The sequence below is a fragment of the Oryzias latipes genome, chromosome 22 (genome assembly GCF_002234675.1).
Source record: "Oryzias latipes chromosome 22, ASM223467v1".
Taxonomy (NCBI): Eukaryota; Metazoa; Chordata; class Actinopteri; order Beloniformes; family Adrianichthyidae; genus Oryzias; species Oryzias latipes.
In genome coordinates this window covers 7,795,376-7,805,547 of record NC_019880.2, presented here as the reverse complement: position 1 = coordinate 7,805,547, position 10,172 = coordinate 7,795,376, and positions in this window count along the sequence as shown.

Genomic DNA, 10,172 nt, shown 5'->3' with positions numbered 1-10,172 from the left:
CTCTGTGCTCTGGAGTTAATGCATTCTGGAACGTTCTTCGGGTCTCAAACGTTCGAGAACATAATTCCTGCATGACTCTTGTTACTGGGTCGGAACTGGTTTCATTTCATGTCAACACCATCAGTGAAGCCATCAAGGTTTCAGCAGAAACCCGTCACGCACACATTGTTTCTTTGTCAGATTTTACACAAGGGATATGCATGAAATTGTTGTTTCAATTACATTTTTTATCTTTCAAAATTCTAATAATTGCTGGTTAATGCGCGAACAAATGTTGCACCATAATAAATAACCAAATAAACAAGAATCTGCTAAATAAACACAGGGAGGCTCACTTACACACCTCTCAGTGTGGCTTTTGGAAAGTTTTTAATCCTCTTTAAATTGAAAGTTATAAAATTGTCGCAGTTGTTTTTCACAACATGTGAATGTCTTTTCAATGATCTGCACACATTGGCATGAAATTCAGAGTTCAAAAAATACATTTTCTATCTATTTTCACCCGATTCATATTTATGACAAGCATAAACCAGAAGAAAATTTGAGAAAATGACCACAGAAATACTGTAGTTTTTTTCCCTTCACATTATTTTTTGTGAAGAGCCAAATTTTAGAGCTAAATGTATTATTGTAAAGATTACATGTATCTGATTTTTGTCTTATACAAGGGTGATGTAATCGGCAGACAAGCCAGCCCTCAAGACAAGACTAAACTGGAGTTAGTTTAGACCTCAACCTCCGAAATGAAAACAAGATTGAAAAACAAGATTATGGGTTCATTTTTAGCTCTGATCCTGCATAATCAATCTCATTTCATATAAAGTTTTAAAAGAGAGAAGGACACATGGATTGTCATGACCTCGTTCAAAAACAGCAACTCAAGATTAAATGGATGGAAAGTGAATTTGCAAAGGAAAAGGGAAACACAGAAGCAAATGTTCTGTAGAGAGACAATGAAGTTCAGTATAATTCTCAGGCTGATGGTTGAATGCATCTAACATTACTTCATCTTATAAATTACACATTGTCACAAATGAACATTGCCACAAATTAAGGCTATGTTCTCTTTTTTAGTGGATTTTGAAAAACTGCATTTCCGAGATTTGCTTGCATTGCCCATAAAAATGTTTTCTTTCAGCACATCTCACAAAGTTGTCTAAGTAGGTTTCCCATGATTGCAACTTTTTTTGTTTTTTTTGTTTCTATAGTCGGATGCTAGATCTTAAACTGCGCTTTGGATTCCTCTTCCCAATTATTGACTGGGCTCAGCCTCTTTCAGCTCCCTCAGTTCCGCCGGAGATTACCAACAGAAGGTGGCTAAGACCCACAGAAATGCAAGCTTCACATTACGGACTGAGACTCTGTGAAACCGGTAGAAAGGAATCCACAGTAATTTAGCGGGTACCAACATTTAGCAGCTACACAAAACTTTCATTTCATTGACACATGATCTTGCATTTGACCCCAAAATACTTTGGGATACAAAAGAGTTCACAGTCGACTGAACGGTGGCTCTAGTGTTTTTTTAAATGCTAAATCTGTGAATTTTTAGCCTTTTGCTTTCTAAAACATTAAACATCCTTTTCTTCTTATATTGCCCCTCAGAATCCAGACTGTCATAAGACAATGAGGTGTACCTTTTGCAAGAACCATATTTTTTGTTTCTGTGATGATTCCACACTTGAGTTTTATATAAAAACCTTTATATAACATTCTTGTTTTGTGCTTCTTTCATTCATTTTCTACCGTTTATCCTTTTTGGGGTCATGGGGCTGCTGGAGCCTATCCCGGCCACTTGAGTGCGAAGGCAGGGGACACCCTGTTTGCCAGTCTGTCGCAGGGCCACATATCAAACATCCATTCACTCTCACATTCACACCTAGGGACAATTTAGAGTTGCCAATTGACCTATGAAGCATGTTTTTGGAAGGTGGGAGGAAGCCGGAGACCCCGGAGAGAACCCAAGCATACACGGGGAGAACGTGCAAACTCCACACAGATAGGTCCCCCATTGATTTTCTGTTTCAGGTCCTCCAGCCGGGACTTTAGCAGGGGCCTTCTTGCTGTGAGGCAAGAGTGCTAACCACTGCGCCACCGTGCAGCCTGATTGTGCTTCTTTCCACTTAAAAATGTATAGGAAACATTGAATGTTCATCTAAAATCCTTGCTGTTGAGTTAAAGCTGGCATGTCTAAAGTTCGGCCTGTGGGCCAAATGCGGCCCACTTTCTACTGGCCCTAAGGCTCCTGACATAACATCAATAATATGCGGCCCCCAGTAGTCTCCAAGAACCCAGATTTATTCGTTGTAATTGGCTAAATTATGTCATAAGCTGTTGTAAACTTGGGGAAACAACCTTCGCCTTCACATTCTGTGATCAAAACCACTGTGGTTTGTAATTCTGAATGCGATAATTGTCATTTTCCTGTTCACATGATATAAGTTTTAAAATTTACAGTGACCATTAAATAGTGAACAATAAGTAAATATTTAATGTAAATCCAGTTTTTGGTCGATTAAAGTTTTTTTTTCCATATAGACTTTATTTTATGGATTTTTTTCTAGTTTTCAACATTCACAGTAAATTTGATGAAAATTTATTTAAAAATAATAATTTTCTATGTGGAAAAATAATATTGCAAAAAATTGTCATCACACAGTTTGTTTGCATTTTATTGTTATTGTAAGGTGTCAAATAATGTAGCCCGACTGGTTGGCCCTTGCGCATTTTCATCCCACAAAATCTGGCCCCTTTTGCAAAAAATGTGGACACACCTGTGATGAAGTTTATGTACATATACAGTCTACACTGGACTGATGACCTCTGGTGTCACGTATTGATAAAAATAAAGCTTGCAGTGAGGGGTCTGTCTCCACAAGAGTTGACTCCTCCCAGCTCAACAATACTGCTCCAGTTTTGCTTGATTAGATTTTTTTCTTAATTCTAACATTTGCATTTTCTTGGGCTTCTGTGCAGGCTGACTATGACTACGACTGCTAATTCACCTGTGAATTCTGTGGAGCAGTCAGAATTACCTACACTTTGCTGATCAGCCACGTTGCATTTAAGAAACTCTTCATGAGCCTTCAATGTTAACTCGTCCTGTTTCCTCCCTAGTTCTCTGTCGCTATATATTAGGAGTTATGTGTTTTGTATACACATTCTTGGGATGTTTTTACGTCTTTGTATGTGTGGTTCTTCCCTGCATTTATCATCTGCTTACCTGACCGTGACTAGTTAACCCAAAAATGACCAGCCACAAAAAAACAACCCCTCCATTGGGAACAAATTTGAGCTCCAATAAAACTAAATCCCCTCCTGTACTGTTGATATATAAAAAATAAATCAATTAACTTTTTTGTAACCAGTAAGATTGCTTTAAATGATTATTTAAAATTTGAAACGTTTAAGTTTAAAATTTAGGTTTCATTCTGAAACCTGCCTCTAGTGGTCACATGAAGAACTGCAACAGTTGCCCCTTTTAGGTTCTGAAGGTAGTGGTAGTGCAGAGGTGGGCTCTTGGCTTGAAAAAGCTTAAAATATGCATTACCCTAACCCTACTGGTGATGAATCAGTTGTGTGAATTTATTTAGCAGTTTTTTGTTTTTTGTTTTTTTTTATTTATTTTTTTTGGGGGGGGGGGGGGTGTTGTAATTTTTTTTTCTAAAAGCAGCAAAAAAAAGAAAGATACATAAATAAACAATTAATAAATGTGTAATCACTTAAAAGAAAACTGCAGCCAAATTCGCTATAGTGTCTCCAGGGTTAATGATCAAAGCTGTTGTTGAAGCTTGTTAAAGCTCAACTTTCAACGTGGTGCTTAGAAAATTACCCTTTAGGTTTTTGTGGCCATTAAGCTGTTCATTTATAAAAAAAATTGCTTTTAAACATTCACGATAATTGAAGTATAACAGGGTTATATTTTTCTACAAATGCCAACTTTTTCTGTTTTTTACTTTTGCCAGCAGCACATCCACATTCCTTTAAAAACAAAACATCCTTCTGAAGCAGATTTCCTTGAATTAAAAATGCCAACAAGGCTGAGTCAAACATGGCATTTTCTAGATGGATGCACAGTAGTTTCAACCTTTTTTCATCATTTTGCTAAGTTATCTGACATGTTAAAGATAAGAGACAAATCTTAATGAACTAAAATACATCAACTAAAACTAAGAAATCTTTTTTTCTTTTTCAAATTGTGTGCATTTTCTTTTCAAAGTCTGGTGAACCACATTTTGAACAGATTCCATGATAGAGATGGTCCAGCCTCTCTGTCTGTATCTCCAACTCTACCTCCTGCCACTCACCTGTGACACCCTGACAAGCGACAGCTGAAAAGGTACCCACACCCTCAATCTGACTCCATCACACATCTTGATCCTCTATCCCCCCCTGAGTATTCACCAGTGCTGACACGCGCCACAGCCATTGATCAAACTTCAGCTTTCACTAATGCTAGGATTTCTCAGTGGAACATTCTTCAGCGCAGCTGCCTCATGTCTCCGCGGGTGCTCAAATGGCAGAGTGCTTGTCCTGTAATCCCCTAACCCAGCTCTGGGACCCATAAGTGGTGTAAGGGGTTAAGAGGAGAGAAAAGGACGAGGGAAGTTGAGTTTGACGATGGACTGGACAAACTATTTTAATCCCTGTAATGGAATTGGCATGTAAACTCATGAACCCAGAGGTAAACAAAGAAAAAGAAGAGGAATGGATGTTGGACCAGTCAGAACAGTGTTGAAACTCACTTTTTGCCCCCTCTTGTAGCTTTTCCTTATCCAGGACAACGATAGGTTGACATCTTCTTTAGTCCATCCCCTTCAAGAGACATCAGGTTTAGATAAACACTCCATGTTTCTTTTTACAAAGAGTGTTTGGGCTGAAAGTCACATCTTGTCCAGAGTTTATCCTTGCAGTCAGAAATGCAGAAACAGTCCTTGAGCTTCGATGACATCAACAATCTTACTTATTTTTATTAATAGAGCTGGATGAGTGTTCAGAATAAAAAGCTATCATCTCATGGAGCACTGTGAGCGGTCATCAGCCCCGGTTCAGGACAGATCATCAGTAACATCCTGTCAGATGAAGCTGCAAGTGTCAGGGCTTTAATGTTTGTCCATCTTCTGCGAGCCTCCCCCCATCCAGATGTTATCAAAGGCAGTTGGTCAAGTGAGCTGTGGTGTGAGGGGGGCTTTTTAAGCCTTTCTCCTCTTCTGTCAGGGTGCCAGGAGACACACTTGAGCTTCAACACTGTCCAGACGCAGCCTGAGTGGAGCAACGCCTGATGCTTGGGCTCTAGGGAGTCATGCCGAGAAACTTACAATGGATTAAAAAGCTTCTTTTTTTATCAGTATTTGGATTGGCACTTGAAGATACTCCTTTAATCTGCGAGGGGTAATGCCCACACCACAGTCCCCAAGAGGCCAAACTGAGAGGTAGCCACATAAATTCTCGGTTAGCAGTGCTATTTACAGATAAGGATGTTTGTAAGTGTTAAGCTCTGGAGCTGAGCAGAAAAATATATTTGATAAGAATTGATGGAGCGGAAGATAAATACACACACGCACTGCAGTACCATGTGACCAAAGCTAGACCAAGTCAGTCTCATGTTCCCTAATAAAGCTAGAAAGTGAAAAGCTGCTATTCAGCAAGAATTTGCATTGATTTTCATCAAAAACTGAGGACATTTGTGCCATTTTGTGCAGATTGATTTGCACGTCACATTGCAAATTCGTTATTTCTGTCAGCTGCAAACAGAATAACTTTATACAATGTCCATGGTGTGCCCAGCAAAGTCGCATGAAGCAAACACTAAATTAGGTTTTAACCCCATGTCCTCACATTCCCTCTTTTTAATATTTTCATCTTGAGTATGTCTAGTCCACAACGTCTTTCCCAGAGCATGACATTTAATACGGCACGTAAATCACTCCAGGACCTGTTATTCCTTCAAGAATGTAATTACATACTTTCAAATAAAACTTGAAAGCGCCCAACAAGTTTTAAAATGCAGCATGTTCTCCACAGACAGCAGGAAGGAATTCCAAGCAGTTCGAAAATGCTAACATCACTGTGTGGGCGAACCATGCGCAGGCAGAAAGAAGAGCTTCTGGGAATAAAAAATCTTTAAAGAGGTGATGTGTGTAAAAATTAAAGCTAATACCGTAATTAATGCAGTGAGATTTGTTCTGTTTTTGTAAGAAAAAAGAGGAAAAAAAGTAACAGTAAGAACCTCTAAGCTCAGCAAATCATTTTCTCTTTTTCTACTCAAAGTTATAACTCTGAAGAAACTTTTTTTGTCATTAAGTAACAGATCTCCCCAAAATATCCCGCGGCGCTGAGAGGAGGGATTATACTAGGTTTCTTCAAATAACAACTTTTTTTTTGTGTTTATCTCGACTTGGCTTAACTTTTGTAACATCTTGCTGTGCATCACATGAGGAAGACTTACAGAAAGTGTGGAGATGACTGTGGTAGATATACTGCAGGTAGGTAATGAGTCCCAGGTGTGCGGAGTAATTGGCAACAGGATCAGCCTCAGGAAGCTACGCCTAGACGGACAAACATACCGGAAACAACACAAGAGGAAAACCAGACAGAATCAGCAATTACACAACCAGGACAAGATGACTTTTACATTTATTGCAATATTTTTTGCTTTTTTTGCCATAAAACTTTTGGAGTTAATTTTAAGTTAATGTCTGTGTGATCTTGTGTCAGGGGAATGCCTTTCCCTGCATGTAAAACCATGTTACAGCACAGTAAACAATAGATATAAGCAATGATTGTTTAGTTTAGAAATCAACATTTTATGACCTTATCCTTAAAAAAATAACATGGTTTCTGTTTTTACCCATTCATTCATCTTTAGAAAGATGCTTTAACTCTTGATGATGGGTTCTGGTTGATGAATTTCTTTAATTCTGCTTTTATTTTGTATTTAAGTTGACAGAATAAACTTAAACAGATATAAATGTATATATGACCTCCTTGACTGATGATGTGCTGAGAGAGATGTCAAAACACTGTTAAAAGCAGCTCAAACTGATTTATTAAGGCACAAGGTGCCCCAAACCCTGTCACTTAAGCATTTCTGAATTTGTTTATTAAGCTTCTGGAACAACATCTGGATAAATCATAAAGCGGAAACATTAGTGACATGTAAAAACACTTTGAAGACATTTTTTTCTTACCAGTCCAGTAAAATGTTGTTGCATTAAAAACATTTTTTCTGAATTCAGGATATAAAAAAAACATTGTGACCTATACATTTACCAGTTCACGGGACATTCATTACAAAAATCTTTTTTTTAATCATTTGGTTCAATTAAAAGTTTTGTTTCGGAAATATAACTGGCCAGGTTTGTGAGCACGCTCAGTCTAGCATCCAGTGACTCACACTTGACGTAATCTTTCATGGTGAAACAGCACGCCGCTCTCAGGAGTGTCTGGCTTAAGCCTGAGATTTGGCGTGGAGCGTTAGGTGTCAGGCAATTAGGTCACCATAGTGCACAGATGTTTCAGGAATGCTAAAAGCTGGATTCTGGGATCTGCTATTTGTCAAAAGTCTCCATGGGAATCTAAACGTTGGATGTTTGAGCCTTTCACTGACTTACTAAGAGACTCTTAGAGTTCCACCCAGCAAAACAGAACTAAATAAAGAGGGAATTTTACAAATCTAAGAGGAAACAGCTCCATTTTTGCCTTGCGAAGATCAGGATGTAATTGCTTTTGCAGGCATGGCTGTGGGAGTGGTGGAAAAATCTTGGCAAAACTTGCAGCAACAAAGTTTTCGAGCTGGAAGTCTGACTTTGTAGTGAATTTACTTAAGCGATTCTACCAGTTGCGATTAAAATGTGACATTATACATCAGCAATGTCGGCCTGCATTAAAAACACTAAAGTCACATATGCAGCCGTTCTCAACATATACAGAGTTTTAGGCTAAAAAGGGGCCTGAGGGAAAAGAGGGAATTATAAAAGAATTCCTTTTCTGGGGTGTCCTGTGATCTTTTTCAGGATGGCTAACTGAAAACCTAACGTCTAGCTGGGTCTGTAATTGTGGGTCATTTTGTTCTATGAGCGCAACTGCAGATTTCATAAACAAGATCCTCTGGCAGTGCACTATGTTTACTCTCAGGGCCCTGATTTGAGAGCTGAAGTTCGATGGTGGGATACGGTTTACTCCACTCGTGGACACACTGACAGCACACTGAGAAACATATGCCTAGGTACTTGGAAAATATGTGAACCCTTCAAAAAATATACTTACACACATGTTTTCCTGCACGTCCCACACAAAACAAAACTACAGGGGTGTTTTTCAGGATTGTCTAAGGTTAGCTGTCACTGTATTTACAATTTGTCTACACAAGAAATGAGATTCTAAAGGGCACGATATTTAAAGCATTTATTTTTTCAAAAGAGGAGCACTGTCAGGTGGTTTGACCTTTGTCTTCCACTTATCCATGTTCAGGTTGTGGGAGCTGCAATCCAAGCAAAGATGACATGAGGACTTAAATGTGTTTGCAGGCCCACTAATGCAGAAGGATACCTGCAATTGTGGATCAAAATGCGCAAAACAAATTAATAAACAGAAAATTGTACCGTCTTGACTTCCTTTTGGATTTCTGCTTGACTGAAGAAGATCAAAATATTGGGGCAGATGTAACGGAATGAGATCTGTCTTTTTGTCTTAATTACGCAAAATGTAGTTTGTCTGCAAGTTTCTTTCAACTCTGTTTAGTGTTAAGATTGTGGCCTCTCCTAAAGTTTTTTTTCTTGTTTTTTGGGTTTCCCCTTTATTTGTTTGGCGCTTGCTTTCCTTCTCCCCTTCCTGTTTCATTATCCAGTGGGAGAGGTGGGTGTCCTGTAACATATACGTAAATATGAGTTTTATCTCAGTCATGCCCAACTTCCTGTTATTATTCCAATTCTGTAATGTAAAAATAAGACTATTGTCAAGATGTTGACATTTTATTTTAATGTAAGGAATAGCTGATCCTTCTCTCTACCTGTTGCCCTCAAGTAGGACCTAGGACAGGCAGCTAACACCATGATGTCGGTTTCTTTTTCCTTTTTGGAAAATTGTCAGCTGCCAGATCCTCAATAAATGGAGGTGGTCTCCGAGGGTGCTGCTGTGTCATAACACCCTTAATTTTCTTAAAAACAACGCAGAAGTTGACCTATTACTCATGTACACATGGATATTGTACAATCTTTGCTTTGGTGTTTTTTTCTTCTTTTTTTTTCCTTTAATTTTTTATTTGTAGAATGATTCTCCAAAATTTAATAGAATCTGATTTAGCAACTCTTACAGCAGAAACAGCTGTTTCTCCGTACCTTTGAGTTTCTTGCTCAGCATGAAGGAGAATGTTTGGAGGACTCACGATTAAGTAAGAAACTCTTTTATTTGAAGTTTGTTGGAATACATTGCTAGAATTTGCTGATAATCTGACCAAAATCCTGCAGATTAAAGGGCCTATGCCACGCATAATTGTTTTTTTGAGCTTCTAAGTGTGCTCAAAAGAAACCCCAAAGCGGTATTTTTATCCGTTGACGCATTTCTGAGTATTCCTGTAAAAACCTGCGCTCTGAGCACCAGCCCCTCCCAACCCACAAAAGTGAGCGGATTCTCAGGAGCTGATGTACATAAGTGAGAACAGCCCCTTCCAGGAAGAGTCTGCACCAGCACCGCCCCCAGGCAAACACAAACACACACTTTCCACACGCGGGGAACAGCTAAACACTTTACTTTTATGTGCACAATATGCACATCCATCTTTACAAACGTTTGAATGCTGTTTGTTTTTGTGGGCAAGACACAGACACACTGCCAAGGCCAACTCTAGGTTGACGTCATGAAATGGGCGGCACCCACACGGAGCGAAAGCCAGTGCCCCGAGTCGTCTGACTTCCAGGTTGGAAAAAAGCTCAGGAAAATATTTGTTCCTTTGTGTGCCAAAAGGAATATATGATCAAATACATGGATATTGTTTACTATTAAAGGCTTAAGAATAACATGATATGGGCTCATTAAACTAAAGTTTGCAGTATTTACAGTTTAAATCAAGCAGACCCTCGAGGCTTAAATTAATAGAAAATCAAGTTTTTTACAGAAAACCTTCAGAGCCTGCAACTTCTGTTGTAAAATGTCCTCCAATCTCTCCAAACAAA